The sequence below is a fragment of the Myodes glareolus genome, chromosome 4 (genome assembly GCF_982192425.1).
Source record: "Myodes glareolus chromosome 4, mMyoGla1.1, whole genome shotgun sequence".
Classification (NCBI taxonomy): Eukaryota; Metazoa; Chordata; class Mammalia; order Rodentia; family Cricetidae; genus Myodes; species Myodes glareolus.
This window is the reverse complement of record NC_142029.1, coordinates 54,678,881-54,701,593: the sequence shown is the minus strand read 5'-3', so window position 1 is coordinate 54,701,593 and position 22,713 is coordinate 54,678,881. Positions and strand designations below refer to the sequence as shown.

General features: G+C 47.0%; 2 long non-coding RNA genes across 2 annotated transcripts; both read left to right on the top strand.

Moving 5' to 3' along the window:
• Positions 1–111: 111 nt before the first annotated feature.
• LOC146894639 (uncharacterized) lies at positions 112–22,397 on the top strand. Its single transcript, XR_015737691.1, has 2 exons — positions 112–250; positions 20,530–22,397. It is a non-coding gene; the product is annotated as an uncharacterized LOC146894639 (long non-coding RNA).
• Positions 1,272–3,855, top strand: LOC148122269 (uncharacterized). Its single transcript, XR_015737692.1, has 2 exons — positions 1,272–1,435; positions 2,012–3,855. It is a non-coding gene; the product is annotated as an uncharacterized LOC148122269 (long non-coding RNA).
• Positions 22,398–22,713: the final 316 nt, after the last annotated feature.

Below are 22,713 nucleotides of genomic sequence, written 5' to 3'. Positions count from 1 at the left end.
TCCGCGAGGCCCCGCCCCGCCTCGCCCCGCTCCCTCGAGAGGCCCCTCTGCCCCACCTCCACTCCCGCCCCCTAGCCCCGTGACGTCAGGGCCGCGCGCCGCGCGCCGCGCGCCGCGTGGGATTCTGGCGAAGATGGCATAGAGCGCGGTGGTGCGCTGGGTGTCACGGTTCAGCGACCTTTACTTTGAAACTCAGAGGTTCCCTTCTAGCCCAGATTACTTTTTACTAATGTCTGTTAAGAAAAATCAGGTGAAGTGAAAAGTTTTGAAGTTTTTCTTTTAGATTTATGTGTTTTGCCTGCATGTTTTGTGTGCTCCACGTGTGTGCCTGGTGCCCGTAGAGGGTAGAAGAGCACGTCGGACGGTTGTGAGCGGCCACGTAACTGATGGGAACCGAACCCAGGTCTTCTGCAAGAGCAACAAGTGCTTTTAACCACTGAGCCCTGTTTCCACTCCCAAGAAAAAGAATATTTGGCCTAAAGTAAACAAGGTTCCTCATGACATCCCTACGCAGAAAAGCATATTTAATACACGACGGCTAGATAGATGTCCCTGTGATGATGAATGGCACTAAAGGGCCGCTGCCGACACAGAACGAAAGCAAACTTTGGGTTACTTTCCGTCGTAGTATCTGGCAGTGGCAGATTTGGAGAATCTGGGAGCCTCCCTTTCTTGCTGCTGCTCACCACCCAGAGGCTCTTCCAGGCTTTTGTCAGCAAAGTGCAAATAGCCCTCCAGCCTCAGGCCTCTGTGGGAAGTGGTATTATTGCCTGCCCCGCCTGCCTCTTTGCACTTTAAAAAACGGGGGCTGTAGAAAGTGTCAAAGTTAGATTTCATGATGATGTTTTGTGGGGTAATTTGTCAGCTTAAAAGAATTTTATCTTCTTGTTCTTAGTATCTTATTGGCTTACCTGCTTTGCACAGATTTGCCCAAAGTGGGTTTGAGCTATATTTCTTGAAGCATGACCGTGAGCCCCATGGTTTGGTTTTCAAAGACAAGGTCTCTCTGTTTTTTGGAGCCTGTCCTCGAACTCAGAGAGTTCCACCTCTGCTTCCTGAGTGCTGGTATTAAAGGTGTGCGCCACCACCACCCGGCAGCCCCTCTCTTTATAGTTTGTCCCTACACAACAACACACATTTTTTTTCCATATGGCCTCAGCCTGCCCTACCATTGCAGACCACCTTGCAGACCACCTGGTAGGAGTGCAGGAGGGAGAGAGGAAGGGAGCCAGCGAGGGAGGGAGGGAAGGAGTGACTTCCCAGCGTTGTAATTGTTAGTCATGCCTAATGACTAGTCCTGTGCTGTTCTGGTTCTCCTGAGCACAGAAACTGAAACTGAACCAATACTGATGGGAAGAGAGCCAGTGCCCGAGAGCCGCAGCCTAAGCTTGGACTTGCCCCTCAAGGCAGTCTCACTAGGACCTGTGTCTCCTGGGTTTGTATATATCTTAGTGTGGGCTCTGGGGATCGAACTCAGGTCCTCATACTTGGCTGGCAAGCACTTCACCTACTGAGCTATCTTCCCTGAGGGGACAAGACTTTAAGGAATTTGGTAAACACAGTTGTGGGCTGGGCAGGCTGGCAAACAAGGCACATTTCTCTGCTACGGCTTGAAGAATTCCTCTTTTCCAAAACCTGCCCTTCTTCAACTAATTGGTGAGGCTGAGTCACGTTTTGGTAGCAGTCTTCATTACTCAGGGACACTGCCTTAAATGTCAGTCTTGTCTGACATATACCTCCCACAGCAACATGCAAATAACTTAGCCAAGCTTCTCCATACAGTTAGCCATTAGTTTCCCTGCCTACAACTAAAGAAAGCTCTGTCTTACAATATTAATATTTGGCCTATTTCTCACAGCAATATTTCCTGGGGTTCTTAGACTCTGGAACTTCGTGATCATTTTCCAGAGCTCAAGCATCAAAGACCCTAAAATGTGAAAATGTGGACCATAAAAGCTGCTTAGTCTAAGAGTTTCTAAACGGTTTTCTAAGTTTTGTTATTTCTCTTTAGATGGAGTCTCACTGTGCCAGAGGCTGGCCTACAACTTGAAGCAGTTATCCTGCCTCAGCTTCATGTTGGGAATATAGCAGTGTGCCACGATGCCAGGCTTTTGTGTTCTGATTTCAAACAAATTTGAAACCTTGATGAATGCCATCATCTGAAGAAAATTCAGTGTGTTAGATTATCATTTATTCTTTGGTAATTTCATAAATGCACACAATGTATCTTTAAACATTTAAAACAATTTTGTTTTATGTGCACTGGGGTGTCTGTGAGGGTATCAGATTCCCTGGAACTGAGTTACAGACAGTTGTCAGCTGCCGTGTGGGTGCTGGAAATTGAACTCAGGTTCTCTGGAAGAACATCCAGTGCTCTTAACTGCTGAGCCATCTCTCCAGATGACTTTTAAACATTTTTATGTGTATGAGTGTTTTGCCTGTATGTATATAGCGTGTTCCTGGTGCCCTTGGAGGTCAAAAGAGGACATCAGAGCCCTTGGGACTGGAGTCAGATGGTTTCAGCTGCCATGTGGGTGCTGGGAATTGAATCCAGGTCCTCTGAACAGGCAGCAAGTGCTTTTAACTTCTGAGCCAACTAACTCTCCAGCCCCATACAGTTTACTCTTGATTACACCCCCACCCTCAATTCTGCCTGGACACTTCTCATGTCACTTGTCCTCTTCCCCCTGCTCTCCCCGAGCTCTCTGGGTTCGATTAGTGCTGCCTGCTGGACGTTTCATTGATCTTTTGACTTGATCTGGTATAAGTCAGTCACCAGCCACAGTGAAGTCTTGAGTGCAAAAGCCATGCCGTGTCCAGAAGGTAGCACTTCACAGCGCTTCTCCCCACCCTCCTACGCTTACATTTCTTTCCTCGTGTCCCCAGAGCCTGGGGGGGGGGGGGCGACAGGGCATGGCGTAGGTGTCCTATGCAGGGCTGAGCACAATAGTCACTTTTCAGCAAACTAGTTATGAGTCTCTTGCATATAGCTGTTGTCCACTACGTAAAGAAGCTTCCCTGACCAATATTTATAGCAACACTCTTCTATGTGTATAAATATAAATATCTAGAAGGCAGTTTGACAGCATGAGCATTTTGCAAAACAGCAGTGATAGGTTCCCCTCTAGAGCCTCCACACCATGGACTTTGGCTTATAATACCATGCATGAATTCCCTCCTGTGAAGGAGGCCTCAGACCCAGCCAGCACGTGGTTCCCTCCATAACTTCCATACCCTGCCTAGCAGCTTGGTGCTGGAGCATTCAGAGTTCACTGTGAGGTCATGCCATTAATGTATTTTCTCCTCCAACAGTCTGCATCGCTCCTTCCTTCCATCACTATTAAAGCTAACCATCAGGGAGGAAGATTTTAGGTCAGTCCAGCTTAAAGTCTCTGTGTCCTGCAGCCAAAGTGTGTTGTGTCTTTAGCAATAGTCTTAACCCTCTGGTTATAGTGGGTAACCAAGAGCAACGGGAAGGAGCCTGTAGATCTTATATAAGGACAGTTTTGGTTGGTTTGGTTTTCTGAGACAGGATGTGGTGGTTTGAATAAGAATGGACCCCATAGTCTTGTATGTTTGAAAGCATGGTCATCAGGGCGTGGCTCTACTTGAGAAGGAATTAGGAGGTGTGATGTTGATGGGGGAAGTGTGTCACTGGGGGTGGGCTTTGGGGGCTTCAGATGCTCAAGCCGGGCCCAGTGTCTCTCTCTTCCTGCTGCCTGTGGATCCGGATGCACAGCTCTCAGCTCCTCTCCAGCACCATGTCCTGCAGGCCACCAGGCTCCCCGCCGTGATGATAATAGACTGATCTCTGAAGCTATAAACTGGCCCCAATTAAATGTTTCATTTTCCGTGGTCATGGTGTCTGTTCACAGCAATACAACACTAAGACAGGGTTTCATGTAATTCATGCAAGTCTTGAACTGACTAAGTTGCCAGGGGTCACTTTGTACTCTTAATCCTCCTACCTGTGCCTCCCAAGTGCTGACATTACTGGCAGGCATCCCCTGTGCACAGCTACAGGTACATTTTACACACAAATTCAGATATTGATTGTCAGGGAACCTAAATATGCAGGGCTCATTGAAGATCCCCCACTGCCCTAAGAAGGCAGACTGCTACCTGAAAAGGTCTGGAGAAATTAAAGATCCTGTGTTTCTCCCAGGTTCTTCATTCTCAAACAGCATGTCTCAACCTGCTTCTCCCATAGGGGAAAGAGTGCCTGCGGCCCATGGGGCATAAAGATTTCTAAATGACCTTTGCTAGTGGGACAGGTCAATCCGCCGTCTGGCCTCAACTTGCATCTGGCCTGGTTACTCCGCAGATTCTAGACTTGGCTCTTCTCCCAGCTCTTTCCCCACCGTTATCACTTCTTATGCTTTATCCTCTTACCACAGGCTCAAAATTAGGACCCGTGTACCTGCCTCCCACACACTGAAGGAACTTGGACACACTTCCCAGGGCTAAATCAGGAGATCACCATTTCTTCATATCCTACAGAGAAATGGACAGGACTTCAGATCTGAGCCCAGAGGTCTTGATGGCCTTCTTTCAAGGATACTTGTCACTGTCCCTCCTTTAGTGGCCTCTGCTTTCTCAGGACCGAAGGATTTCTTGGTACACAATACAAAGCAAACTGGCCAAGTTGCTGCCCCACTCCTCCCAGAACTTCAGGGCCAGCACACATTCATTCCCTCATCCAAGCCCACCCCTGCATGTGCCGGGGTCAGGCCTTCTCAGTACTCTTGTCTAAGGTGAAGAGTGATGTTCTAATGACTTCCCTGAGAATTTCAGCTACCACGGGGGTTAGAGTTGTTACTGCTTTTAGGCAATGAATTCCTTGAGGGAAGGCTCTGGGTCTCAGTCTTTTTCTATTTTATTTATTATTTTTGCTTCTGAGACACAGGGAGAATTCAGTGACTAAATGAAACACCTGATCAGTGTGTCCACATCCTCAGACCCCGTCTTCCGCTTGACACAGGCCGCTGAGCCCTTTCTTGTCTCCATGTTTTAATGGGGGCCATACAGCCACAGGCACACACTCAGCCCACTTTCCTGAGAAGCCCGAGCCCACGGAAGACTAAGTACTTGAGTGTCGGACAGCCGTCTTGAAGCTCAGGCAGCAGTTCCCTTACCTCCCACTGAAGCCTAGAAAGAGTCCTAAAAATAATCCAAAACCTGTGCTTTCCAGCCTTTACAAGATGAGGTATTTGGATAAGTTGTTTTCTGAGAGAAGACTTCTCAAATTGTAGGGTCCCACAAACCTTCATCCTTTCCTCCTTTATTTAGTTCTTAGACATCCCTTCTTCCCTAAGGCCTGAACTCCCTCTGCTGCACTGTGGATGATGCTCCACAGTCCTGCCATGCACCCTCCCGGAGGAGCAGAACCTGCTCCTCGCCATCCAAAGCCCCTCTGCTCCAGCAGCTCCAGCAGAGGCTGATCCTATCTGCCCTGGCTTCAGGGTGGGGCCACTCCACGAGCAGGAGAAGTGAGCCCCTGCCCAGTCCTCACCTCTGGTCCACTGAAGTTCATCCCGTCCTCTCTCTGCAGCAATGAAGTCAGAAGAAATTAAAACAAAGAACCTCAAACATGCAGCCTAGGGTCCTTCGAGATCTAGAACCAAAAGAATAAAAATCAAAAGGAGTATCAGAATTTTGTTTGTTTGTTTGTTTCGAGACAGGGTTTCTCTGTAGCTTTGAGACAGGGTTTCTCTATAGCTTTAGAGCCTGTCCTGGAACTAGCTCTTGTAGACCAGGCTGGCCTCGAACTCACAGAGATCCACCTGCCTCTGCCTCCCGAGTGCTGGAATTAAAGGTGTGTGCCACCACTGCCTGGCTGAGTATTAGAAATTTTAAGATGAGATAATACCAGAAGACTCACACTAGAGAAAGTGACTTTGTAAATCAAACAAAATAGGAGAAACTTGGTTCCATGGCTTTTGGTAACCAAGGCTGAGAACTTGCCATGCTCTACCCATAGGAGAAAGGACATATATGGTCTCAAGGTGCCCTTTGTTCGTGGATAGCAGGTCATCCTGCTTACTATCCTCTTCCTTTCTCTCCTCCTCTATTTCTTTTTTGTTGTCTTCTTTTTCTTCTTCTTCTTCTTCTTCTTCTTCTTCTTCTTCTTCTTCTTCTTCTTCTTCTTCTCCTTCTCCTTCTCCTTCTCCTTCTCCTTCTCCTTCTTCTTCTTCTCCTTCTCCTTCCTATTCCTCTTCCTCCTCCTCTTCCTCCTCCTTTTTTGTGACAGTGCCTGACTATGCACTTCAGCCTAACCTCAAGCTCACAACCTACTTGCTTCAGCCTCCTGAGAGCAAGGGTTACAGGTGTTGACCTTGACCTAGAGGCCACTGCTTCATTAACTTCACCACCTGAAGGCTTTAACCTTCATCCAGCCTGGCTACTGCATCTCAGCTTCCAGACTTGGCCTCTGTCCTGCCTCTTTCCTCATGGTTGTCACCTCTTATACTCTTCTTTCAGCAGACCCAGGGTGACAGCTCATTGTACCAACAGTGCTCCAGACATGTGGACAGAGTCCCTGGCACTGGCTCAGACAGTCTCAGCACTGTGTGAACCTGCAAGTCCCCCAGAACCAGCAGTGACCCACCGCTTTGCCCCTGTAGGGAAATCCACCCTCCCCACATAGTGGTACAGCCTGTAAGTGCTGGGAGCAGGATTTCTCCCTGCTCAATAGTTCTTTGGGCATCCTAAAACCTCTCTCTCCAGAGGTAAGATTAGGGCTTGGCCTGTCACCAGATAAGATTTATAAAAGCCAACATTTGGGTTGGCTTTGTATCTAAAGCCAGCTTCTCAGCCTCGAGGGACACTTGAATAGCCACAAGCTTTCAGCCTGGCCAAACCCTGGCCAACCCTGCGGAAATTATGGACTTCTTGTAGTTGAGCTTTGGGGAGACTTCAAAAGGGTTACCATCTGATCCAAGGGAAACCAAAGTCACAGGGGCACACCTGGGCACACCTGCCCTGTGTATCTGCCCATCTCCATGGCCCTGAGAAGCATCCAGGGTCAGAAACATGAGCAGGCTCATTCCTCAGCGCTCCAGCTCTTCCCTCCTGAAGTGCATTAAGTGATAGGAAATCCTTTCATCCACTGACTTATCCATATCAAGTCATGGGACTTGCATATACATACATACATAATGCACAGATTTCTAAACTGGCATCTGAAGCTTATGACCCCCAGGGGCCGGTACGTAATCACAAAGGCCTTTGCTTGAGAGAAGCACCTGCCTCTTGCTATCCTTGTTAATATTCAGGCACCTGCACTGGCCTGCCCTTAGGGTCCTGACAGGGTATGTCCTCAGCTACAGCCACCAAGAGCACCTCCTGTGCACATTTGCTAGGTTCCCTTTCAAAACCTTTTAAAAGATGGGCTTTGTCCACCTCCTGTCTCTTTCTCTCTTTGTTCCCTCTTTGTCCTTTCTTTTTCCTCTCTCTCTCTCTCTCTCTCTCTCTCTCTCTCTCTCTCTCTCTCTCTCTGCCTCTCTCTTCTTTTCTACTGCCCCTGTCCCCAGAGGCCGGTCTCTCCCCTCCCCCCCTTTCCCATTCCCTTTCCTCCAATAAAAAACCATTTCACCTGAATTCTGTCGCATGGCGTCTTTCCATCGCATGCTGCTTTCTAAATTATACCAGTCCTCTCAGTGACAGTGCTTCCCAAAGATGGGTTGAGGAGGAGTGGTGACCTGGTTCTGGATGTACAGGGCATGTCACCAGCCAAGGCTGAGGAGCCTGAGGTGGTGCATCCCTGGAGGGAACCCCCAAACAGCTGTCGTTTCTCTTCTGTCTGTGGTGGTGCTAAGGCGGCAGGGGCTTGTTTGCTGCTATGGGTAGTGAGATAGATGTTAACTCAAGCCGAGGGATCAGTACTTGGAGTGTCTGTGGGAGGAATGACAGAGAACCAATCTACATCTGTGTGGTAAGGGCTGGCACAGCAGCTCGATGAGCTGGAGCTGATCTGCAAGTCCAGAGAGGGCTGCAGAGAGAGGGGGCTGCAGAGAGGGCTGCAGAGAGAGAGGGGGCTGCAGAGAGGGCTGCAGAGAGAGAGAGGGCTGCAGAGAGGGCTGCAGAGAGAGGGGGCTGCAGAGAGAGAGGGCTGCAGAGAGAGGGGGCTGCAGAGAGAGGGGGCTGCAGAGAGAGAGGGCTGCAGAGAGAGGGGGCTGCAGAGAGAGGGGGCTGCAGAGAGGGCTGCAGAGGGGGCTGCAGAGAGGGCTGCAGAGAGAGGGGGCTGCAGAGAAGAGCATTTGCTGCTGTTGCAGAGGTCCTGGGTTTCATTCCTGACATCCACAGCATAGCTTACAGCTGCCCACATCTTCAGTTCCGGGGGATCCAGTGTCCTCTTGACCTCTGCTGGAGACGGGGCTCCAGGCCCACGTGGTGCACAGACATACATGCAGGCAAAACACTCATACACATAAAATAAAGTAAGTGAATCTTTTTAAAATTTTAAAAAAGAACTAACCAAAGAAAAATGGGACGGGTAGTGGTGGCACATACCTTTAATCCTGGAACTCGGGAGGCAGAGGCAGGAAGATCTCTGTGAGTTCAAGGCCAGCCTGGTCTACAGAGTGAGTTCCAGGACAGCCAGGGATACACAGAGAAACCCTGTCTCAGGAAAGAAAGGAAGAAAAAAAAAAAAGGAAAAAGAGGTCAATTCAAATCAATCCAGGATTGGGGAGGGGCTTGAGAGGCTCTGGTGAGCACCGTGGTGGCTGTGACCTTCGTGAGACCCGGCTGCCTGTACCCTCTCTTGCCATCTCACCAGCCAAGTTTGTGATTTTTTTTTTAACAAAATGGAGGAATGGGATCAGTAGCTACCACGCCAGTCAAGATGGAGAGCGTGTCTATCCCCCTCAGAAAGCTCTTCCTGTACAGTGCTTTCCAATGATCGTAAAAGACGACGCCTTCCACTTAGAACACTCAGAATTCTTGAACTTAGCACAAGTCTCAATCATTGCAGAGCTAGTTCATCTGGAAATGCCCCAGTTTCCAGATGAGTTTTAAGCTATTGTAAAGATTATTATTTTAATTGTGCTTATTTGGTTGTTTATTCTTGTTTTTGAGACAGGGACTCACTCTGTAGCCCAGCAAGCCTCCCTCCGCCTCCCAAGTCCTGGGATTGTAGGTATGTGCTACCACGCCTGGCCAGTTCCATATTTGCAGATGGAGCATGCGTATCACTAACTTTTTTCATGGCTTTGCTAAGATGCCTGGGGGAAAAGGAAACACATGTTTTGGTTCGTGGTTTCAGAAGTCCGAGCCAATCAAGGGTGTGATGGCTGATCCTGATTTTCAGTTTGGCCGGGACCTGGGATCAGCTAAGAGGGGTGCCCAGGGGCAGGTGCATGAGGTCATTCCCAAGGAAAGGTTATCGGAGGGGAAGGCCTTCTGACTGGCAACATGGGTATGAATAGGAAACGCTTGTTCGTCTGTGCCTTTGCTTGCTGCTGCTGAGTTCATGCATCCTTCCCTGACAGCAGACTGCAGCTTCTGTGATTTCCCACCTTGAACGGAAGATGCGTGACTCCTCAGGAACCCTGCAGGCCTGCAGTGCCGGATTCAGAGGCTTCTCAGCCTCTCCAGTGTGCGCATGACTGGGGCCGGACTATCCAGCCCTGTGGGTTGTAAGTTAGCCTAAAAAAACCCCTTTGTAGTTTATATACAGTCTATCTGTTCTGGATCTCTAGAGAACCCTGCCTAATACAGTAATACAGATGGCATGGTTGGGGGAGAGACTGTCACTCGGCCTGAGGAAACAGAGAAAAGGCAAAAGCAAAGAGCCAAGGCCAGGGACCCCCAGGAACCTGCTTTCATTGATTGCTTCCTCTAGTGAGAGCAAGCACATCTCCCAACATTTCCAGAACCCCAAATGGCACTACTAGATGAGGACCAAGTGTTTAAAATGTGAATCTTGGAGAGACATTTCCTATTTAACTCTAGCAGTGTGGTAATCCGATACAGGGAAATGCAAATCAAAATGGCTACAAGACTGTCTGATAATGACAGTGAGACTCGTGCATGAAAATAGCAAGTGCTGATGGGACCGTTCAGGAAAAGGAACTCTCCACTCAGGTGCATACCCGGAATCCCCATATGTGGGAGCGGAGAGGTATGGGTTTCAGGAGAATATGTCTCAAAACAAGCAAAGGAGGAAAACTCAGGTCTTTAACGGAAAGGAAATGATGGATGTGGTGGTGTTTGCTGCAATCTCAGTGCTCGAGAGGCAGCGGGACAAGGATTTCTGCAAATTGAACCCAATCTCAGGTACATAATAAGTTCCAGGTCAGCCAGAGTCTTTAAACCAAATGGAGGGACTAGGCAGATAGCTCTGTTGCTAAAGTGTTTGCCTTGAAGGCATGGAAGGCCTGCGTTTAATTCCTAGAACTCTTTAAAAAGAGTTGGGCACACTGGGCCTTGGTGGCACATGCCTTTAATCCCAGCACTTGGGAGACAGGGACAGGTGGATCTCTGTGAGTTTAAGGCCAGCCTGGTCTACAGAGGGAGTTCCAGGACAGGCTCCAAAGCTACAGAGACACCTTGTCTCGAAAAATGAAAAAAAAAATTAAAAAAAGAGCTGGGCACATGTATAATACCAATGCTGGGGAGGTGGAACCCATGGGTTTGCTGGCCTGCTAGCTCCAGGCCACGAGACACTGTCTCAGTAAAGAAGTTAGACAACACCTGAAGAATGCCCCTGAGGTTGATCTCTGATCTCCACATGCATGGGCAAACGTGTAAAACACACACACACACACACACACACACACACACACACACACACAGAGCAAGACTTGGGAAGCTGAAGCAGGACAATTGTCACAGTCACCATGATGCCAGACCAGGGTAGAGTGAAACTTTATCTCACGAAACAGAAACAAGGGTTGGGGAAATGACAGGTAGAGTGTTTTCATGGGTTGAAAGCCCTGGCCTGGGTCCCCAATACCACTAGGTGCGGTAGAACATCTGTAAAATAGATAAAGCAATCACCACTAAGACTGGGTCAGCAACTATTGGACCCTTTGTCTGAGAAGAAATTTGAGATTAGGCTCCTGCGCTTCTTTGGTCACATTTTCATCATGCAATAAAGGCGCTGCATCAGACCCGTTGCGCTGATGCAGCAGTGTGGAAGCCGTGGCCGACAGCCCTGTCACTGGAGCCTGGACAAGCCTGTCTGTCTAATGAATGCATTCCCTCACACATGACACAGCCCCCTTTTTTGGGTTCTGTTTTATTTGGGACAGAGTCTTGCATAGTCTCTGTTGCCTTAGACTGGCTGTGTAGCCAAGCATGACCTTGAACTCCTGGCCTTCCTAAACCTCTCAAGTGTTAGGGCTGTAGGCGCAGACTACCACAGTGGCAGCAGACTCCCTCTTGTGTCCTAATTTATTTATTCCCTGAAAGAGGCACACACATGCCACTGCACATGTGGAGGTCAAGGAAGAGCTTCTGGGAATTGGTTCTCTCTTCCCGCTATGGGGGCCTCAATGGTTGAACTCAGGTTGGCTTTGGTGGCAAACACCTTTCCCTATTGAATCATCTCTCCAGCCAAATACAGTCTTCTTTTTTTATTAGTTTTTGTTTTTTTATTTTTTTGTTTTTTGAGACAGGGTTTCTCTGTAGCTTTAGAGCCTGTCCTGGAACTAGACCAGGCTGTAGACCAGGCTGGCCTCGAACTCACAGCGATCCACCTGCCTCTGCCTCCTGAGTGCTGGAATTAAAGGCTGCACCACTACCGCCTCGCCTGTCTTCTTAAACTCGGAACAGTAATGAGAATTTCAGAATTATGCTTGGGAAACAACAAAATCACCAACACAAAACCTAAGAACATGAAAATCATAGCTGAAATAGCGGAAGGGAATGCTTGATTACAGCGTGAGAGCCAAAGCCAAGATGAGGGCGAATTTGGGTGGCTCAAGCCTTCACCATTCTCCACAGAACCACAGAGCCCAGGAACCACTCCAAGTAGCTTCAGAACAAAACACTGCTCTGTGAGTTGGTTTAGGCTCTAAACAATCCAAGTCGGTGCACTCCTTCCTCAACCTGGACTCTGAGAACAATAAGACTTCTGTGTCTGATATTTATTTATTTTATTTTGGTTTATCTGAAACAGATCTTTTGCTTTGTTTTTTTTTTTTTTTGGTTTGTTTGTTTTTTGGTTTTTTTTGTTTTCGAGACACGGTTTTTCTGTGTTGCCTTGGCTGTCCTGGAACTCACTCTGTAGACCAGGCTGGCTTTGAAATCACAGAGGCCTGGCCCTGCCTCCAGAGTGCTGGGTGTGCATCATCACTGCCTGACCTAAGACAGATCTTATTATGTAGCCCTGGCTAACCTGGATCTAACTATGTAGATCAGGCTGGCTTTATTTTTTATTTTTATTTTTTGTTTTTTTATACAGGTTTTCTTTGTGTAGCCCTTGGCTGTCCTGGAACTCATTTTGTAGACCAGGCTGGCCTTGAATTCAGAGATTTGCTTGCCTCTGCCTCCCAAGTGCTGGGATTAAAGGCATGGACCACCACTACCTGGCTTCAGGCTGGCTTTGAACTCTCAGAGATCTCCCTGTCTCTACCTCCTGAGTGTTGGGAATATGGGTGTGTGAGCTATTACACCTGCCAAATGATGTTTTCTTTCTTAGCATTTGTAAATTCTATAATCCTCATTTAAAAATCTTCCTTCTTCAGATACATTATGATTCCCCTCAAGTTGTGTTCCTTAAGCCCCACCTGCTAACATGGTGGTTTGAATGAGACCAGCTTCCATAGGCTCATATGTTTGAATACTTGATTCCAGTTGGTGGAACTGTTTAGGAAGGATTAGGAGGTGTGGCCTTGTTGGAGGAGGTGTGTCACAGGGGAGGGGCTTTGAGGTTTCAAAAGCCCACACCACCCTCTCTGTGCCTCGCATTTGTGGATCAGACGTGAGCTCTCGTTACTGCTGGAGCACCATGCCTGCCTCCTGCCTTGCTCCTACTCTTTCTAGTGTGATGTTAAGAAGACTGAAAATTTGGGGGGACTGGGTTGCTTTTTCTTTCTGTCTTTTTAGTTTTGAATATTTCAGAAGTTATTTCACCAGATGCTCAGTGGTAGAATGTCCTTAGCATAATGCCCTGGTTTTGGTCTTGGGAAAGGTCGTGCAGTGCACGTGAGTAGACTTCTGTGCTAGACTGTTGGTCAGGTTGATAGTAATGTTACTAAACATCCTGACTCAAAGACTAGATTGTCAGTTAGGTTGATAGTAATGTTACTAAATACCCTGACTCAAAGACCAGACTGTGGGTCAGGCTGATAGTAATGTAACTAAACACCCTGACTCAAAGACTAGACTGTCGGTCAGGTTGATAGTAATGTTACTAAACACCTGACTCAAAGACTAGACTGTCGGTCAGGCTGATAGTAATGTAACTAAACACCCTGACTCAAAGCAGCTTGGGAGAAAGAGTTTATTTCATCTTATAGCGTAGAAGTCAGTCCATCATCATTCAGGGAATTCAGGGCAGGAACCTGGAGGCAGGAATGGAAGCAAAGGCCATGGAGGAACACTGCTTACTAGATTGTTCGTCTTGCTTTAAACACCCAGAACACCAGCCCAGGGACTAGTAGCAGCCACAGTGGACTGGAACCCTCCAACATGAACCATTAATCAAGAGGAGACAGCCATGAACATAATCAGTTAACAACAGAGCCTCTTATGTTTGAATGTGCTTTTTAATATCTGCTAGACTGGAGGCCCGTAAGAGGATCAAAAGCAGACAAGAAAGGAAGGGCCACGTGAGCCTCATTCTCCGTAAGCGTCCACTGCTCTGCCGTCACCTGCCTCCTGCTCCTTCCACCTCCCACTGTAGACTTAGAACAGTGTCTCTCAGGGACCTCTGGGCTTTCAGCTCTGGGCTACCTCGTTAGTTCCCCTTGCTGTAAGGCTTCTGAATTGAGTAGTTACTGATCTCTGTCTCTCCAGTGTTTATGTGGCCCATGTGGGACTATCTAGCCCCAAATCATGAAATGAAGGCATGATTTTACATCCTTTACTATTTGGATGTTTTAAGATGTCTCATGTAAGCCCAGGTTAACTTCTGGTTCAAACTCACTTTATAGCCAATAATGATCTTGAACTTCTGATCCCCTACCCAGATGACTCTAGCTTGTGTCAAGTTGGCAAAAAACTGAGCAATTAGCAGAGGTGTCTAGCAGGTACACCGTGGAGGGCTGCTCCTCAGACCCCTGCCAGGACACGGTCAGTTGCGCTGCCTAGTTTGCCCCATGCCAGCCACAGCTCTGCTTCTCAGGGTGTGGTGCTAGCAGGAGTATGGAGTCCTTCGTGGTGCCTGTTAGTGACTTGGGTCAGGTGTTATCAGTCACATCTTCTTATCGTAAAGTTCCTGCTATGACTTTTGTTGTTAGCCAATGTCTTGAGATACTCTGCGTCACAGAAATGCACGGTCACTTCATCAAACTTCCACCTAGTGGCTTTAACATCCACTCTTGTCCTCACCAGTGAGGACGGCTGCTGGGTGGTGAGGTTTAATTCCATTCTTCCTGCTCCACCTGGTAGTTGTCCTTCTGTGTCGAAGAAAGGGTCCTCACATTCCATCTATCTCTCTATATGGTTATATCCTCTCGGATTACAAAGATCCTCGGGTCACAACCCATTGCCGCCTTATTCTGATAATAACGCATGCGCCACTTTGATCCCTTTATTTTCTCTATGACATACTTATTTTATAAGTATTTCTTAATCTGGAAACAACTCCATTCCTCTACCTGAGTCCTGGGAGCAGCCATTTCTTCAGGAAACCTTTGAGAAGAAAAAAGAGGAAGGAAGGAAGGAGGGAGGGAGAGAGAAAGAAAGGAGGAAGAAAGGAAGGAAAGAAGGAAGGAAGGAGGGAGAAAGGAATGAAGGATAGAAGAAAGGAACGAAAGAAAAAGGAACGAAGGAAGGAGAAAGGAATGAAGGAGGGAGAGAGAAAGGAAGGAAGGAGGGAGGGAGAAAGGAAGAAAGAAAGAAAGGAGAAAGGAACGAAGGAGGGAAGGAGGGAGAAAGGAACAAAGGAAGGAGAAAGGAATGAAGCAGGAAGAGAGAAAGGAAGGAAGGAGGGAAAAAGGGAGGAAGGAAGAAAGAAAGGAGGGAGAAAGGAATGAAGGAAGAAAGGAGGGAGGGAAGGGATAAGGAGAGAGGGCTTTGGTTCTCTCTGTCATGTGGGTTCAAGGGTCAGACTCAAGTCACCACACCAGGCAGTGAGCGCCCTTACTTGCTGAGCCATCCCTCTGAGCCCATTTAAAGATTTTAATTTTATCAGTGTGTTTGTCTGTGTGAGTGGATGCCATGTGTGTTTGGATGTGTGCAGAGGTTACAAAAGGAAGTTGGAGGTAGCGTCACAGGAAGATGGGATCCTTCTGACATGGGTGCTGGGCACCGAACCCGGGTCCTCTAGGAAAGCAAGCACTCTTAACCCTTAGCCATCTCTCTGGCCCAACCTGTTTCTAAAGGCACAGTTTATACTGATATTTCTGGTTTTGATTCCTTGAATGAAAGTCTAAATTTTTCTTTTCCCATGTATCTGTAACTCCCTTCTTTGCCAATGAGAAGTCTCGCTCCTGTGATTCATGTGTATTTGCTAATTCAATTGATCTTAGAATACAAACAGATCACTTTCACAACTGCTACTCCGTGTTTGTCTACTAACTAGAGGTCAATGCTTATCTACGCTGATGGCAGAGGGTCAAATGTTCTCTGCACTTCTTTCCCACTGAAAATGTGGTTGCATTATTCATTTGAAATATGACTTACCACGAGCTGTTTAGCTCAGTCGGTTAGAGCCCGGTGCTGAAATATGATTTCGGGAGTCACGTAGGCGGTACATATCAGTAATGTCATCGCTTGAGAGGCTGAGCCCAGAGGATCAGTGCAGCTGTGAGATCAGCCGGTCTATGGAGCAAGGTCTAGGCCGGCTAAGGCTTCATAAGAGACCCTATCAAAAAAGAATCAAAATCAAAACAACAAAAAAAAGATTTTTAGCTTTTTTTCTGCTTGTATTTCATCTTAGGCTTGTTGGTTTCATTCACTTTCATAATATGTAAACATTTACATCTTTTTTTAATATTTATTTATTTACTTATTATGTATACAATATTCTGTCTGCAGATCAGAAGAGGGCACCAGACCCCATTACAGATGGTTGTGAGCCACCATGTGGTTGCCGGGAATTGAACTCAGGACCTTTGGAAGAACAGGCAATGCTCTTAACCACTGAGCCATTTCTCCAGCCCCCAACATTTACATCTTTTAGAAAAGCATAATTACATACAAAGATGAGCTCCGAGAGCGCCGTTCTTCCTGTTCTCCTCTGTCTATTCTTTCCCCACCATCCCACTGCCCTGGGCAATCTCTCTCCTACTCATTCCTTTCTCTCCTTCCCTTCCTTTTTTTTTCTTTCTTAAAAGCTAAATCTTCAGCCTATCACAAACTATATTTGTGATGCTTTTCATTTTATTAATTTATTCATTGATTTTCTGTGACAGGGTCTCTCTGTGTAGTCCTGGCTGTCCTGGCACTCACTACGCAGACCAGGTTAGCCTTGAATTCACAGAGCCCTGCTTGCTTCTGCCTCCTGCTGTTACATCTATTTATTTATTTATTTAGTGTGTGTGTGTGTGTGTGTGTGTATGTATGTGTGTTTGTATGTGTGTATATATGTATGTGTGTGTGTGTTCCACATTGTGATGTGAAAGTTAAGAGGCAACCTGTAGATGTTGGTTCTCTTCTTACACCATGTGGGTCCCAGGAATTGAACTCAGGTCACCTGCTGAGACTTCTCATTGGCCATTGTGGTAGTTTGGATGTGATTGGCCACCACAAGCCCATAGAGAGTGATGCTATTAGGTGCAGCTTTGTTGGAGTGGGTATGGCCTTGTTGGAGGAAGTGTGTCACTGTGGAAGTGGGTTTTTTGGGTTTCCTATGCTCAAGAAACTGCCCAGTGTCTCAGTCAATTTCTTGTTGCCTGAAAGATGTAGGCCTTTCAGCTCTTCCTCCAGCCCCGTGTCTGCCTGCACGCTGCCATGCTCCCCACCGTGATGACAATGAGCTGAACCTCTGAAACTGTCAGGGAGCTCTCTAAATTTAATATTTTCTTTTAATGAGTTGCTGTGGTCATAGTGTCTCTTCACAGCAATAAAAACTCTAAGACAGAAGTTGGTGCGATGGACTGGGTATTGCTATAGTCGGCTTGACCGTGCTTTTGTCTGGAGTGATATGGACTTTGGGAGTTTGGGTCAGGAAAGCAGTGGAATGCTTTAGCGCAGCTTATTGGGTCAGCCTAGTAGGAGCCTGGAAGACAGCGGTGCTGGGTGTGATCCGAGGAGCTGTGGGGCCTGACTCTAGCGGTTTCAGAGGAGAAGAATCTTAATATGTGTCTTAGACATCATTCTTGTGATATTTTGGTAAAGAAAGTGGCTTTTTTGCTCTTGTCTGAACTGTCTGCCTGAGGCTAAAGTGAAGAGTTTTGGATTAAGTCCATTGGCAGAGGAAATCTCCAAACAGTCTCTGGACTCTGTTGTGTGGATATTAGTGGCAACTCTAATAAAGATTTATAGTGAAAAGGAGCAAACCGAGCAGGGTAAATCACAAAAAAAACAAATTTTGAGGAGAAAACGAGTTCCAAAAAGTGGGATGGAGCTAAATCCTGTGTTCAAGGAGATAAACAGATTAAGAAATGGAATAAAGGGTGTGGTGATCTCAGGCCAAGATCCAACCCAGCTGAATTTCCAATTTGTGGAAAGAAACTAAAGAAAATCTTAGAGTTGGGTATGATGGGACACACCTTTAATCCCAGCACTGGGAAGGCAGAGGCTGGTGAATCTTTGAGTTAGGGGCCAACCTGGTCTACATCCCCAGCTCAAATTCTGTCTGTTCTTGTTTCTGATGACTCTACATTATTCTTCTGTTGAGTGTTTTATCTTTGCTTCTCTTGTTTAGTTATTTTGAGCACAATAGTTGCAAAGTTTCTCACATTTTTTTCCCTCTGGTGCTCAGGGTGTAAATGTTTCCAGTTGATAGTTCTCACCCTCTGCACAACATTTCTTTCTGTTTTGTCATTTTTGTTGGATTTGTGTGTCTGTGTGTGTCTGTGTGTGTCTGTGTCTGTGTGTGTCTGTGTCTGTGTGAGTCTGTGTGTGTGTGTCTGTGTGAGTCTGTGTGTGTCTGTGTCTGTGTGTGTCTGTGTGTGTGTGTCTGTGTGTCTGTGTGTGTCTGTGTCTGTGTGAGTCTGTGTCTGTGTGAGTCTCTGTGTGTGTATGTGTGTCTGTGTGTATGTGTGTCTGTGTGTGTCTGTGTGTGTCTGTGTGAGTCTGTGTGTGTGTGTGTGTCTGTGTGTCTGTGTCTGTGTGAGTCTGTGTGTGTCTGTGTCTGTGTGAGTCTGTGTGTGTGTGTCTGTGTGAGTCTGTGTGTGTCTGTGTCTGTGTGTGTCTGTGTGTGTCTGTGTCTGTGTGTGTCTGTGTCTGTGTGAGTCTGTGTGTGTCTGTGTGTCTGTGTGTGTCTGTGTCTGTGTGAGTCTGTGTCTGTGTGAGTCTCTCTGTGTGTGTATGTGTGTCTGTGTGTGTATGTGTGTCTGTGTGTGTCTGTGTCTGTGTGTGTTTGTGTGTGTGTGTGTCTGTGTGTCTGTGTGTGTCTGTGTGTGTCTGTGCCTGTGTGAGTCTGTGTCTGTGTGAGTCTCTGTGTGTGTATGTGTGTCTGTGTGTGTATGTGTGTCTGTGTGTGTCTGTGTCTGTGTGTGTCTGTGTGAGTCTGTGTGTGTGTGTCTGTGTGTCTGTGTGTCTGTGTCTGTGTGAGTCTGTGTGTGTGTCTGTGTGAGTCTGTGTATCTGTGTGTGTCTGTGTCTGTGTGAGTCTGTGTGTGTGTGTATGTGTGTCTGTGTGTGTCTGTGTGAATCTGTGTGTCTGTGTGAATCTGTGTGTGTGCGTGTGTGTCTGTGTGTGTCATAGAACTTGTGTGAAGATATAGAGACTGTCTAGAAAAGAGCTTATTGGTTCTCTCCTTCCCCTATGCTGCTTCCAGGGCTCAGCTCAGGTCCCTGGGCCAAGTTGCCCCTGCTTTCCTCGCTGATCCCCCCCTCTCTCTCCTGGTTTCATCACGTTTTTACACTGTGAAATTCTCTTTCCTGGGGTTCTCCATAGAAATTGTTCACATTGCGGGTCATATAGCCATCTATGTACAAATTCCTGGTTGCTCCTCAAGGATTCCCCAGCTTCAGGGGAGTTTCTGTGTTGACTTCTCAGCTCAAGGGTCTCACCAGAGTGAGTGTTTAAATTCAGACCCTGTACTTGTTGGTGGGGAACCCAGGGTCCAGCAGTCCCTAAGCATTGGTGACAGCTGCAACTATTGGATCAGCTTCCTGCTCTTCCATCTAGTCAGCCAAGGAGACAAGTCCAAATGGACTTGGGCCAGGCAGGAAGTGTCACATGCATGTCACATCCATTGCAGTTGTTCCTGAGGACTGCACAGATGCTGGGCACAGATGCTGGGCACAGAGGCTGCGCATAGATGTAGACAGGCTGGGCACAGATGCTGGGCACAAAGGCTGCGCATAGATGTAGACAGGCTGGGCACAGATGCTGGGCACAGAGGCTGCGCATAGATGTGGACAGGTTGGGCACAGATGCTGGGCACAGAGGCTGCGCATAAATGTGGACAGGCTGGGCACAGATGCTGGGCACAGAGGCTGCACATAGATGTGGACAGGCTGGGCACAGATGCTGGGCACAGAGGCTGCGCATAGATGTAGACAGGCTGGGCACAGAGGCTGGGCACAGAGGCTGGGCACAGAGATAAACACAATAGCAGAGAAACACTGAGCCTAGAAAGCCCTAATCTTTTCATTAATTTTATTTATGTCTTCCAACACGGGATCTCTTCATGTTGCTCAGTCTAGCCTCAACTTCTCCATTGACAGGATCCCCCTACCTCAACCTCTTAAGAGCTAGAACTACAAATACTTGTCTGACAAAGCCCAAATCTGGTCCTTTTGGTTGTGAGCCTAGCTAGTCTTTGAGCCATCTCTCCCGCCCCAAACCCAAATTTCTCAAAGAAGTTGCTGGCAAAAGTATCTCATCTTTGCCCTGAGGAAGATGTTACCTTGTTTCTCATTGAGGAACATGCGTCCTCTCACCCAGATGGGAACTGCGCCTCTGACTTCCAAGGATATCTGCTGAACAAGTATACTTATAAAGAAAGTCTGAGGTAAAAACTGTTGGAAAGCCTAGGGAAGCACCCCAGAAAATTGTCTCCAGTGGGGAGATGACACTTTTCATTCACCCCTTCAGCTGGCCACTCAGGGCCTCAGACATGTCTTTCTTGATATCATGACAGTGTGTGTGTGTGTGTGTGTGTGTGTGTGTGTGTGTGTGTGTAAACCACTGTCTTCTAGTTGCCTGTGTATGTATGCATATATGTGTGTTTAATTTTCTTTACCCCTTTAAATTTTTTATTACATTGATTTCTTTATCCTGTCTGTCTTTGTGTATTTGTAGGCAAGGCCGAAATTACACCACAGTGTGCATGTGGACGTCAGACTACACCTTTCAGATGTCAGTTCTCGCCTTCCATCTTGTGAGTCCCAGGGATCAAACTCATGTCACCAGACGTGGTGGCAACGGTCTTTACCCACTGAACCACCCTACCCGGCTCCTGGTTGCTGTTGTTAAATATTAACCAACCTCTCTTTCTCCTTCTCCCTTCCTCCCTTCCTTCCTTTTAATATGGCTTTCCTGACAGATTTGATTATTCTTGCTGTGATCTCATGCCCTTTCAAAGACATCTGTAACTATGTCAGCTTGAACCCTGTTAAGCTTATACATCCAATACTGTCCTTGGAGAGAGACTCTCTTGAGGCCAGCGACTCAGCCCGCCATCGTGGTATCACCACCATCAACCTCAGCTGTGCTGAAATGTTTGCTGACAAGATCGGGAAAGAAGGAACACACATAAGTTTAAACCATTTTACAGCCATTCCTGTTGGAGACCTACCCAGCAAGCTCTTAATTGACCTGGGGTTTGAGGGCCTGGCTCAGTGGTAGCACACTCGCCTCGCATGGACAACGTCCGTGGTTCAATCCTCAGCACTAAAAATAAATAAGAAAAAGGAGCAGGTGCACAGATTGATTTTTTTTTTATAATCCATGTTTGGGTTCATCAGATAACCTAAGTAGATCACCACGAACTTTTCCCAGGCCGATTATCAAGCGTTAAATGAAGTCCGTGTGCTCTGATTACCGAGCTTGCATGTTGCAATAAGACAGAAGTCCTTCTCTGCGTCTCTAGTTTCTTCTCTCAGAAGCGGCTCATCGTGTATCCTTCCCTTAAGACGCAAGCAGGACATTGTGGCTCGTTCCTGTAGTCACAGCACTAAGTCTGGACGGCTACTGTGAGGTTAAGGCTGGCTCAGACTCCCAAATGAGACACTGGGTTTTGTCCATTTGTTTTAAAGATCTCTTAAAAAACAAAACAAAACTGTGCACCAATGAGATGGCTCAGAAGGTAATGGTGCTGCCGAGGCTGGCAACCTGGGTTCAATTGCTGGACTTTGTATGGCGGAAGGAGAGAACTGGGTCCCCCAAGTTATCCTCAGAACCTCCACATGGACTTTGGTGCGTGTGTGGGTGTGGGTGTGGGTGTATGCACACACATGCATGCATGTGCATGCGCACACACACCACACGCAAGATAAATCAGGAAATGTGATTAATAACCGACATAGGCTGTGGAAGCAGAGTTGCCTAGCACGCATGAGGCACTGGGTGTGAGCACCAGCCCTGCAAGATGGCACGCACCTGTAATCTCAGAATTTAGGAGCTGGAGGTGGGGCAGTCAAAAGTGCAGGGTCATTCTTAGCCATATAGCAAGCTTGAGGCCAGACCCCTAGGGATACGTGAGACTCTGTCCAAGAGAGAAAACTGTGAGGGTGAAGTCTTGTTACTCTTTTGATGACTGAATCAAGTGAAACCTGTTTTTATGTTTTGTACCCTTTAAAGGTAAATTTTGAGTTGAGTGTACCTTAATCTTGGCACTCGAGAGGAATAGCTAGGTGATCTCTGAGTTTGAGACCAGCCGGGCCATGTGATGAGACCTTGTCTCGTAACTTAGTTATGTACCTATTGGAATTTTCCCACTTAGACAAATGAATTCTTGGTTGAACCAAATCCATTGGCATTTGCTGAGGTAGTTTCCATGTTCTCTTGGTCTATGGGCATTTACAAATTTGGAATACACATGACTCATTAAGCCTGTACCTAATGTTCATTATGGTTTTCCATGGTTGTTGATACAGTTGCTGATGTAGCTAGAGAAACTGTCTTGCTATGAGTTATGGCCTCCGCATCTATTAAAAAAGATACTACAATTGGGTTCTTTGTGGTTTAATTAACTTTTAACAAATTATTTTGAAAGATGAATAGGATTTAATTGAGGAGGTTCACCATGTCCTCATTGTATTTAACATCTCCCGTGACAAGGGTTTAGCTCTGGTGATTATATTTTAAGACTATATATTTTAATTTCGGTTTAACATGATGCCTTGTAATCAGAGCATCCAGTTCTCTCTTTCATTGAAAATAGATTCTTTCCCTTCTGTCTACTTCTCCCAGTCCCACCCTACTTCCCCACCCATATGGAACTACTCCTTTTCTGTCTCTCATTAGAAAAGAATGTGCCTCTGA